Source organism: Pipistrellus kuhlii, unplaced genomic scaffold (genome assembly GCF_014108245.1).
Source record: "Pipistrellus kuhlii isolate mPipKuh1 unplaced genomic scaffold, mPipKuh1.p scaffold_m20_p_1, whole genome shotgun sequence".
In the NCBI taxonomy this organism is placed as follows: domain Eukaryota; kingdom Metazoa; phylum Chordata; class Mammalia; order Chiroptera; family Vespertilionidae; genus Pipistrellus; species Pipistrellus kuhlii.
Genome location: NW_023425404.1, coordinates 182,161,928 through 182,174,871, shown reverse-complemented (window position 1 = coordinate 182,174,871; position 12,944 = coordinate 182,161,928). Strand labels below are relative to the sequence as shown.

At 37.4% G+C, this 12,944-nt stretch overlaps 1 protein-coding gene across 1 annotated transcript in view; it reads left to right on the top strand.

The window, feature by feature from the left end:
* Positions 1-12,944, top strand: part of PCDH7 (protocadherin 7) — a 428,445-nt gene that overhangs the window by 383,535 nt on the left and 31,966 nt on the right. The window lies entirely within an intron of this gene.

The following is a 12,944-nucleotide window of genomic DNA, read 5'->3' as shown; positions in this document are numbered from 1 at the left end:
TGCATAGTCATAAGTGAATGAGTCTGGGAAATAGAACTGTGGCCTGATATAAATTATTTGTACTTAAGTTATAGAAAAATATTCTTTTATCTAGATAATTTTGCACATGCATTTACTTCTATCTTTGACATGTGGAAAATTGGTTTTATAATCTCCAGAGAAAAATTGTTAATTTCTGCCTAGAGCATCCTTTCTGCTGATTCCTATCAGAATATTTGCAACTCTAAAGTTAATTTTACCCTATTTACTGTGTTGGTTGTAATGAATCATATTCAAAATCACCAAAAAACTTATTCAAAAGACTGCATGGGAGAGGGGAAAAAAATGCATTGGTTTTCCCAAGCTGCTTCTCTGTTGATTATTACCAGGTAGCTATTTTTTTTTTTTTTTTTTTTTTTACTTCTTCATTTCTTATTCTCATTTATATGAAAATCCAGATAGAAATGAAAGTAATGTATTAGCTATTTTGGAAAAAAAAATGTTAAGTCAATTATACTCTTGCAAGATTTATAAGAACTAAAGTGAGTTTAAATTTGAATTGTCAAAGGGAATTTTACATGCATTAAGCACTCAGTAAAATCCATCATATGTATTTAATTATGGACTGGATTTTGAGCTGTTATACATAAAGTGGTATTTTTATTTAAAATATTTTTAAGAGCTCTTATTCTAGGCATTTCTTTAAATTATACCTGTAAGTTTAACTCAGGTACTCATGCAGTTTAGTGAGAAGATTTGTGGGATATTTGAGTGTGTGTGTGGTGTGTGTGTGTGTGTGTGTGTGTGTGTGTGTATACAGTGCTACTAAACATAGTTTGTTTTCTATTCCTTTTGCAATAGAATTGCTTAGGGGAAGAACAATGAATAATTGTCAACTCTGCCTCAGGCAAGTGCCTTAAGCCTTATATATTCAGGTATTCTGGAAAACCTCCTGTTCTCTGTTTATGTGTGAATGTTGAATTCCTGCATATTGGGGTGTTTTTCCTAAGCATGAAAAGTCTTACCTTAGCAGAGGAAGCATTGACCTTTAAGTCTCCTCTTCAACTGAAATGTTTAAAAACCGTGCATGGAGCATACTTCTTATAAATTCGAGGTGCTGTGAAGCCTACTGAATGGTCAGGGATCTGTGAGATGACCCCCCTGTGTGCAAGTTGCATCTGCACCCTCTCACAGTAAAATGTGGGTGAGCCAAGCATAATTCTCTGTTACAAATGAAAGGACATGCTAGGAATGCTTTGCCGTAACAAACTCATCTCTTTATGCATGAAACACTTCACAGGGCTCTGACCCTAATGACTTAAATATTCCCCAAGTGGAGCATTTCTCAAGCCCTATTAATGTTTTCATATCTGCCAGTAACAGGGAATTATGTTAAATGGAATAAGATATGGAGAACTCCAGCAATAGGCCCCGTTCTTAGAGTCATTACTTTAAATGGAAACTGATAGGTGTGATAGGCCCCAAATGGAGCATCCTTGGAAATGGTAATTTCATTCTTTATTTTACTCTCTTCTCCCCCAAGCAACATCCTAAATCCAAAGTGGGAATGTCACCTGGCATCAGCCCCAGCCAACTCAAGTGCAAAATGGAAAATGAAATGTTTTCTTTTTCTAGCCTCTCTGGGGCTATTGGGGTTAACAGAAAGAAGCAGCATTCCTGGGAGCCTCTGTGTTTATCATGTTGAAGATTTACTCTGAAAGTGGGACAATGAGGAAAAGCATTTGTAAACACAAGTGAAAAGGCCCGATGAAGGGGATGTTGGGATGATAGTCAGGTATCAGGCACGAAGACCCTATGTACCTGTAACCCTATGTGTAATTTGAATGTGATTTTCATATTCTCTGCTTCCTTGGATTTTATATTTTAGAAGTAATAATAACATTCTACCTTAGGGAAATAAAGTTTAGACTCATCAGATCTAGATTAGGCACATTCAATATTATCTATGTTTGGTCCATTATATGTTATATAGAACTAGAGGCCCAGTGCACAAAATTCTTGCATGGGAACGGTGTGTCCCTCAGCCCAGCCTGCACCCTCTCCAGTCTGGGATTTCTCTTACAATCCAGGACTACTGACTCCCAACTGCTTGCCTGCCTGCCTTCCTGATTATCCCTAATTGCTGCTGCTTGCCAGCCTGATAACCCCCTAACCACTTCCCTGCCAGCATGATTGATGCTTAACTGCTTCCCTGACAATCTGATTGCCCCTAACTGCCCTCCCCTGCAGGCTCAGTTGCCCCCAGCTTCCCTCCTCTGCCAGACTGGTCACCCCTAACTGCCTTCCCCTGTAGGCTTTATTGCCCCCAATTTCCCTCCTTTGCAGACCTGGTTCCTCCTCTGCTGGCCATCTTGTGGCAGCCATATCGTGCTCAGATAGGGGCAGCCATCTTGTGTTTTGGAGTGATAGTAAATTTACATATTACTCTTTTATTAGATAGGATAGAGGTCTGGTGCACAGATGGGGGCTGGCCGGTTTGCCCTGAAGGGCGTCCCAGATCAGGGAGAAGGTTCCCTTGGGGCATAGGGTGGCCTTGGCAAGGGGCCTGTGGTGGTTTACAGGCCGGCCATGCCTCCAGATGACCCAAGTGGAGACCCTGCTATCTGGAATTTATTTATCTTCTATAATTGAAACTTTGTAGCCCTGAGCAAAGGCTAGGGCAGGCCAGGGCAGGCGGAAAGCTTGGCTTCCTCCATCGCCTGGGAAACCCAAGTCTCCTGCTCACTCTGTGGCTACAGCCATCTTGGTTGGGATAATTTACATACTCATTTCCTGAATGTTTGGTGGGCAAAGCTTGTGGGTATGGTGGAGGTACAGTTAATTTGCATATTACTCTTTTATTAGATAGGATTATCTAATACACATATTTTATTGAGTCTCTGAAGGGTTGTTAATGTTTGGGGATTATTTTTTTAAATGAATGCTTATATTAGTGGTATCCCCATATGGCAGACAGGAAAATAATATATAGTGTCTATAATGCTATCTTCATGGTTGAATATTTAATCTTAGCTAATAATAAAGGTCTCCTTATAAGATATATGACTAATTGCCAGACTATCTTTGATGATATATTGCTTGAAAGATATCAAATTATTGCATATATCTGTTTTCTTATATTTCCTTACAATTATTCTATATTTTAAAGTTTAGATGATGTTGAAAGAGATATTTATTTATTTATTTATTTATTCATTTTGGGAAAACTTTGTATAATTCTTTTGCCTCTGTATCAAACAAATAAAAATAACATATTAATAGTCTTTCCATTAAAAAAAAAGTTTGATTTAGAGATTTTTTTGACTTTTAATTCTACTAGATTACCTGTTTTTCCAATTTTTAAAATATATTTTTTATTGATTTTTTTTTTAGAGAGAGAGGAAGAGAAAGGGATAAACATTGCTGAGAGAGAACCACTGACCAGCTGCCTCTTGCTTGCTCCCTACTGGGGATCAAGCCTGCAATCTAGCTTGTGCCTCGAGCCAGAACTGAACCAGAGATCTCTTGGTGCACAGGATGATGCTCAACCAACTGAGCCACACCATCCAGAGCAGTTTTTCCAATTTTTATCTTTAAAATGTTCCTCCAATTTCTCTGCTCTTCTCCAGCCGCACTGCCAACAATATCTTACCTGAATCACTAGATTATTTCTTATCTGTCTCAGTCCATTCTTCTCTATGAAGTAAGAATTTATACCAAAATATACCTCATCCTATCATATACTTATTTAGAAATATTAGTTATTTAACATTTTGATGGAAGTGTCAAAGTTAACACTAGCATGACACAAAAAACCTGAATGGCCTGCTTTTGTAACCTTACTATCTCGTCTGATCTCGACAACCCATTCTGAACTAGTTGAAGGACCTCAAATAAGTGACAGAATTTCATGCCTCTATGCATTGTCTCAGGGTGTTCTCTTCACTGGAATGTGCTCCTCACCCCCACTCTCTTCATCCCTTCATAGGCAAAAGCCAACCTTTGAGAAATCCAGATTAAATGTCAACTCCGCAGGCAGATTCTTCACTCAGACATTCTTCTATAGCACAACACTGCGCATTTATAGTTTCTCAATATTTGCATTATCTGATATATGGTAAGCTTTTAGAGAGCAAACACCACATTCTGTGTATTTCCTGCCACCATAGTACCCAGAACAGTGACTGTAATGTTGGAACTATTCAAAGAGTGTCCTACCAAATGAACTGTGTGTGAGGTTTTGAGTGGATGCATTCATCCCTAACCGTACTAAACTATATTTTCCACTGAATATATTTATAGCCAGAGACAAATAATCGAATTGTTTCATGCACACCCCTTCTGTCCTTTGCCTCTGTGGTTTAAAGTGGGAAGAAATCAGTTTGTTCTTATAACTAAATGATATAGTACTTAATTGAATCAATAACTATCTCTTCTTGTAAGAACGTTATCATTGGCTATAGTGCTGATCTTGTTTAAGGAAATGTTAGTTTTTGTGCATAAAAATACAATACATGCACTCTGTCTTTCCAAACTATTTTCAGGCACTACATTTAATGATTTAATGTGCAGGACTGTGTGCCTGGTAAGCTTTCTGTTTAAAATCCTAGCGCTGAGCTTCCTCAGAGCGACGTGGCCTACATGTAAACTCTTTGCAAACAGCATCTGATTTACAGCAGAGACACACATTAGGAGCTGCCAGGACTGTGTTTGTTGTGGCTGCCTGGTTAGCTGCTGCTTGAACAGCTGAAGTCTGAGAGTATTGATCCGCTAGTGCCAGCTCAAACAAGGAGTCCACCAACCTACAGGGAAGTCAGAGTTGTATGCAAAGCTGGGCTGGGAAATTTTGGCTGGGATCAGTGGTGACCAGGTTGGACAAGCTATTTAATATAAAGGAACCAGTGTACCTCAAGAAATGCATCACAATATATGGATGCTGTTTCAAAGACAGCATTTTATTTGTACTTAAGAAAATGGGAAAGAGGTTCATTTTAATGCAAAGGATGCCTCTGCCTTCGTCTATAAAGTAGGAAGGGCGGTGAAGTCACTTGTTGAAAAATTTAAATTTAACATCTAGTTTTGGACTTAGCTGTTCACTGTAACTGAATAATTTTGGTAACTCATTATTTTGCCTTGTGTATAAGTAGAAGACACAATAAAAAAAGCTATTAACAATAACTTTATGAACTTTGCAAAACTCATGTTGTATCTTAAAGGTGGCTCATAGGATTGATATAATAATATTATATTGAAAGAAGTATATGTAGATGATTCACAAGATCAAGGCTGTCTGTGTTCAATTTCATCTGAATATTAGTTAGGGAAACATCAAGAGAATATTCTAGAAACCAGCCAAATATGTATAGAAGCATTTGAGTAGAAAAATGGGAAACAGTGACAGTAGCATTCTTGTTAGGACTTCATTCTCTGGAGAAGCTTTTTCTAGAAACTCACTCTGGTCACCCTGGGAACAGCAGCCTCACTGCAATGATAACACTCCCAGTAAAGTCTGAGTGTGTCTGTGTGTCATATGTGCGTGTGTCTTAAACTTGGGACTGTGATGAGTATTAAATTAAGATATATTAATGGGTAGAAAATTTGCAAAATTCATTCTATGAACTTAAACACAAGCATAGAATGTATATTATCAAAACTTCAAATGATTTATAGTAGGAGTACTATGTGAATTTTGCATTCTTTTTAAAAATATATATTTTTTTATTGATTTCAGAGAGGAAGGGAAAGGGAGGGAGACATAGAAACATCAATGATGAGAGAGAATCATTGATCAGTTGCCTCCTGAATGCCCCTACTTGGGGATCCAGCCTGCAATAGGAACATATGCCCTGACCAGGAATTGAGCTGTGACCTCCTAGTCAGAGCTCAACCACTGAGCCACATCAGTCAGGCTAAGTTTACATTCTTTAAGACAGAACTAGTTACAACAAAAACTTAACCATGAATATTTAAGCCAATCATCTGTGTGCAATCCAGTTTTGATTTTTTTCTTCCGGAAGTTCCCCATGTCCCTGCTTGCCCACCTCCCCTGATCTTATGACTGTGCTAGAAGATGGCTTTCCTGAGTTGAACTCAATATTATTGGTACACATGTTCAAACTTTATATGGACAATGGTGCAAAAATCCCCTGAAAATACCCTCTTTGTATCTGCTTCTGGGAAGAATCTGCTCTTCTTCCTTTGGTCTCTGTAGTGTGCTGGTCACCAGGTCCCTGCATGCATAGAGTGGAGTTGCTGCTCTCCCTGTCTGCCAGGCCCTTTTCTGAGTGTAACTTCCCTGTGTCATCTGGTGATAAAAAGGAGGTTTCATACTCTGATCATAACGGAAGAGCCACTTCCTGATTGGGTTCTGTGCTAAAAGTGGATCTGCCCCTGGGCTGAAATATGAAGGCCGTGATACTTCCTATTTAGCATTATTAACCATACTTCCTGGCCCCAGCAAGCGACCATTCAGCTATTTATTTCACATCAATGATCATGGAATTATTTGTAACGGAAAAAAAGATAGTGGATAAAAAGGCCACACCCATGTTAAAGGGATCTTATGCAGATTGCCCGGCTGGATCAGAAGTAGGAGCCATTTAGAGTAGTGTTCTCTTTCTGGAAGTGCCATGCAGTGAGATTATGAAAGTATGGGTTTCTTCCCTGATATTAGTCAACAGATTAAGAAGATAAATTTAGGATGACTAGTCCAGCCTCTTTTAGTGGCCCATTATGATTTTCTAAACCATTACTCTTGGAACTTCTTCATCCTACATATACTTATAATTTCTACTACCTTTAGGATAATTACTAACTACTCAGTATAGGATGTGGTTAATACCATTTACTTATTTCTTCTTTGTTGTTGTTTTCAGACTGTTTCTCTAAAATATTTCTTGTTGTAAAACTTAACTCCATCTATAATCTTTATATAATCTCAAAACAGTGTATATGTATATATGATAAAAATTCTCAAAGCTGTATGTATTCTCTCAAAGTTATATATGATCAAATTACCCAGACAGTCTACCAATCTACAATTCCTTTTCATAACTAAACACTGAAGTATACAAGTAATGATGTGAATACATGGGTGATAGAATATAAATTGAAGGCTAAACGGTGATAGAAATGCATTTTGCATTTGCATGGTTTTTTTTTTTTTTTCTTTTTTTCTTTTCATAGTGGAGCAGGAAGGGTGATACAAATACAGGTGATAGAAGGCCCATTAACTGGCATGCAGAATCGCTGAAGCAATGTAGTTCAGCCGAGGGACCAAAGACATGAAATGAGAGTGAGAAGGCGGCTTTGATAATTAGAATGAGTCCAAAGCAATCTCCTGCCTGCTTCAGCTCACTCAGATGACAGGGGAAGGAAAATATTCTTTTCTTCTGAGACAGAAACAGGACATCAGTCAAAATGATAAGAGATGTCAGTGTAATATTCCTCTGAGCCCGGTTCCACTGAGCGAGGCTTCTGGGACCAGAGTTTCTAATCTTTTCCTTTGCTTCAGTTTTACTTTGGGCTTTGGGGCTCGAGATTCCATATCAATATATATATATATATATATATATATATATATATATATATATGAAACATTCACTTCTTAGCTGGGAGAAACAAAACTAGTTTATAATCTAGTGGGAAAAATGGAGACTTTGGAGTCAATAAAATGAAAGACTTCTAATTTTTTTTCTATGTTAACTTGAGAAAGGAATTAATATTTCTTAAAATGGGTATGGAATTACCTTCCTCATAGGAATTTTGGATGTATTTATATTTAAAATATATGTGAAACGTCATTGACTGGAAGAGCTTCATTAACAAAGGATTTATATTAGTAGCTATTATTAAATTCAGTAAAGGGGTAACCAAAAATTCAGTAATTTTTATGCTAGTAAAATGAAACAGTGCTTGAGTGAAGCTCTAACATACAAAATATAGTACCGCTTCATTGTTTTAGTTTCCAAAGAAAGCTACAGAAAGGAAATTGTATATTACTAATACCAGCCAAAGAAAAAATAACTTCTTTAATTATCTTAATTTCCATGAGTAAAAATAGACCACAGGCATGTTTATAGTATGAATTCAGTAAATATTCCCTTTAGTCTACTGTCCTACACAATTAAAAACTGAGTTGTTTTTTTTTTTTTAAAGTGAAATTTTGGGTAATAGAGATTTCTGAAAAAAAGCCACTAGTAAGAAAAATGTAGAATACTGCTGATATGTACTAACATTCTAAAAATAGAGCTGTGAATACAGTAGACTGTAACATAAGGCAGCCAGAAAAAAAAAAAGAAGAAAAAAAAGAATTCACTCCCTAATTATATGAGGAAGAGAAAGGAAAAGGGAGTCAAGTAATTGAATAATCCTCTTACCTAATTTAACTGCTAATTCAGTGTCTGTGCCACATGGGTTTCCACCATCCTCAGTGAAAATTCCACAATAAGAGATAAACCCTATTTTTGTGATTCCACAGACGGACAGGCAGGCCTCCCAGGTGCTATTTTTATTGGGAAAGAAATTAACTGAGGCAACTTACGCAAAATGTTTGGAGCTTTAGAAGCACAAAGAAACTGTGCAATAAATGGTAGCTATAAGGTGTAGGCATTGATGAGCATTCACTGATTCATTCACGTTTCTCACAAATGTGTACTGAGCATGATGCCCATTGGTAATATAAGAAAGAATAAGCTGTCAGTGTTTGTTGTTTTTGCTGTGCAACAAACCACCTCACGAGGAGGTGGCTTAAGGCAACACACACTTATTAGCATATTGCCCTAAAATGCCGCAAAAGATATTGTTGAGGGAAGTTCATTGTTTTGACCAAGCAATGCAGAACTTTGCATATGAGAGAACAAATCTTAAACGTAGAACATATTTCCAGTGTGCCTTATTTTGTGGCCTAAATCATATTTTTAATTTTCAGTATAAAGCCATATTTATTCACAAGTTCTATATTTTTAGTAATTTACTACCTTAAATAATGTGGATGTTTTCCCTAATTTTCATGTGTAGACATAGTTTGCATTCATAATACAATAACAAGTCCACTCAGAAACACAAATATATTTAAAAAAAATAGAAGCACAAATGTCTAAAACAAAATATATTCTGACAGCAATAAGCAATTCTGTCTTTTATATACCCTAAGAGCAAGTAGTGGAAGATAAGGCTCTTCCCAACACTAATATGCCTTATAATGATGAACTCAAAAATCTCACTTGTATCAAGTCATTCCTCCGAATGTTATAGTTTTATGTTTTGCTCTACATGATATTGGTTCAGGTATGTTTAGTGTGCCATGGACTCAGGATAAACTGAGCTCAAATTCAGGCTAGGACACTTCCTAGAACAGTGATTTGGCAAATGACAGTCTTTTGGGGATTGATCTCTAAAATGAAGATAAAAAAATTAAATGGTGCTAAGAGGAATAAGTCAGTTGGAGAAAGATAAGTATCACATGACCTCATTCATTTGTGCAATATAATGAGCAACATAAACTGATGAACAAAAATAGATCCAGAGACATAGAAGCATCGAACAGACCATCCAACCTCAGAGGGAAGGCAAAGGAGAGAAGGGGCAAGAAGAGATCAACCAAAGGACTTATTTGTATGCATGTAAGCATAACCCATGGTCACAGACAGTAGGGGGTGGAGGGTGACGGCATGTGCTGGGGTGGGAACAGCTGAGGAGAGGTCAATGGGGGGGGGGGGGAAGAAGATATATGTAATACTTCAAAGAATAAAGAATTTAAATTTTTAAAAAATTAAATAGGTGAGAACCAAAACTGGTTTGGCTCAGTGGATAGAGCGTCGGCCTTCGGACTGGGAGGTTCTGGGTTCGATTCCTATCAAGGGCATGTGCTTTGGTTGTGGGCACATCCCCAGTGGGAGAGGAGGGGGTGTGCAGAAGACAGCTGATCGATGTCTCTCTCTCATTAATGTTTCTAACTCTCTATCCCTCTACCTTTCTCTCTGTAAAAAATCAATAAAATATATTTTTTAAAAATTAAATAGGTTAGAAATTAAGCATTTAGGACCATGACTGATGAACAATAAGCATTCTGTAAATATAGTTATAATAGACTAGAGGCCCAGTGCATGAAATTTGTGCACTCAGGGTAGGGAGGGGTCCCTCAGTCCAGCCTACACTCTTTCACAGTCCTGGAGCCCTCAGGGGATGTCCAACTAATGGTGTAGGCCTGCTCCCCTAAGCTGTCAATTGGACATTCTTAGTGCTACCTTGGAGGTGGGAGAGGCTCCCACCACCACCACTGCACTTGTCAGCGGTGAGCTCAACTTCTGGTTCCACAGAGGGAGCACACTGACCACCAGAGGGCAGCACCTGTGTTGAGTGTCTGCCCTCTGGTGGTCAGTGCAGGTCATAGTGACCGGTCTTCCATGGTTTCATCAATTTGCATATCAGCCTTTTATTATATACTAAGGCCTGCAAGATTGGGCCAAAACTGGTTCTCCAACATCCCCAAAAGGGTTCTGGAGTATGAAAGGGTGCAGGCCAGTCTGAGGGACTCCACTGGTACACGATTGGGGCCAGGGAGAGACATGGGAGGTTGGCCAGCCAGGGAGGGACTATGGGAGGGATCTAGGGCATATCCATCCCATCTCGTTCAGTCCTGATCAGCAGCAAGCTAACCTACCAGTTGGAGCATCTTCCCCTGGTCAGAGCACATCATAGCAAGCAGTTGAGTGGCTTTAGCATATCATTAGCATATTGCATCTTAATTGGTTGAACGGCCAACTGGTCGACTGGACACTTAGCATGTTAGGATTTTATTAGCTAGCAGGGTTCTAGAAGCCCACTGTGCAGACCGATGCTAGTTCACTAACATATTGATTTCCCTTAAAGTTTCTTTAACTCCCTTGTGGCTGCCTTTTTATACAATAATCTGCAGGCAGAAATGGAAACCTTTTATCTTTAACTGATTGGCTTTGGTGATGGTATATATCTTTTCTTCAGCACATAAGGTTTAGTGGATAGAATGTGTTATAGAAACCTTAACAGACACTTCATCATTCTCAAGGTCAGTTATTCAGTTTTGAAGGCTTGCGTCTGGAGTTGTGTCTTATCTAAATGTTTTCCTTGGACTTTGTATGCAATGGAAGTGGAAGTGGAACTGATGTATTTGATTTGTACCATGATTTCCATTTCCATACAGGCTATTCTGGAGAGAGAAAAGAAAATATAATGTTTAGCTATTACTACTAAAAATCTCAGCCATTTGAGTCTCTACTTCAGTTCCTTTACGAGACAAAAAAATTCATTTTGAAATGAGAATCCATCTTTGTCATCTTTATCAATACTGTATAGTTCAGTTGGCATAACATCCTGAGAGCTCTCAGGATGAACAGAAATCTCCAAGCCACGAAGCAGGAGGCTCTGTGTTGTTTACAGTATTTAAAATAAATTGTTTCAGTTCTCTGTGGGATTGTTTCCTGTTGAGAAGAACTTCATAATTAAAAACAGCAAATGGAATGGAATCATAATGCAGGTATTTTGACAATGTGGGCAGCTGATATATTATCTTGAAATAAACTGACCTGTGGTTTTTACGGATAGCGTTCTTTCTAGGTGAGATTTGCATAACTACTGAGAATTAGTCCCTCTGCCCATCCTTTTGAAAGAGCATCGAGTTTTCAGTGGAGAGGAGATAATTATGCTATTTAGGATAATAGTGATTTACTGTCTAGGACTGCTATTCTTTACACTATAATACATGAATTTCAGTTTAATTGCTCAGATCCTGTTTTCATGAAAACTGATTCACTTTTCTTTTCAGATTTTCCTTTATGCTCTCTTTTTGTTCTTTTTTTAAAAAATATATTTTAAAGATTTTTTACAGAGAAGGATAGAGAGGTAGAAACGTCAATGAGAGAGAACCATCGACCAGCTGCCTCCTGCACACTCCCCACTGGAGATGTGCCTGCAACCAAAGTACATGCCCCTGACCGGAATCGAACCTGGGACCTTTCAGTCCTCAGACCAATGTTCCACCACTGAGCCAAACCGGTTTCGGCTCTCTTTTTGTTCTTATTTTATTTTTTAAGCAAGTAGATCTAGCATTGCAAGTGAAAATGCTTTTGAATATTAAAATTAATTTTCCTTTGTACTTAAAAATTGTTTATTGGAAAATATTTGAAATGACATAGATCAAAATTTTGTGCAAATTATGATTGCCTTTTTTTTTCGTCTGGTATTTCATTACTATATCTGCCATTGTCTAATATTTATAAAGTAAACTCTATAAATTCCATTTTTTGTATAGAATATTTGGTAAATACTTTATATATATATATATATATATATATATATATATATATATATATATATATATGGCTTCTTCAAAGGGAATCAAATGCACGTCAGTAAAATCAAGTGACAAGTTGAAAAAAAATATCTATTGATCTTCTATTAAGAGATAATCACAGAATAATTATATTGAAGTTAAAAATATTTCATTGCATTTTAATTATAGTGATGGCATCATATATTTATTTAAAACATATTTTTATTAATTTCAGAGAGAAAGGGAGAAGGAGAGAGAGGTAGAAGCATCAATGATGAGAAAGAATCATTGATTGGCTGACTCCTGCATGTCCCACCCTGGGGATCAAGCTTGTAACCTACCTTGACAGGGAATGGAACAGTGACTTTCTGGTTCATAGGTCTATGCTCAACCACTGAGCCATTCTGTCTGTATTATATCTTAACTAGCATAAATTCTCATCCAGGGGAATATGGTACATATTGCTTTTTCCTCTTCTACATAATTAACTTTATTTTTTGTGAGTGATACAGGGGAGCTAAAAATCAAACATTTTTGTTGCTTATCCTGTAAATTATCCATTTGTATTATAGTATCATACTGCATGAGCAAATGCAAAAATTGTACTTAAATATAACAATAAGCTTATTTTAAACTGTAGTTTCAAGAATTACCT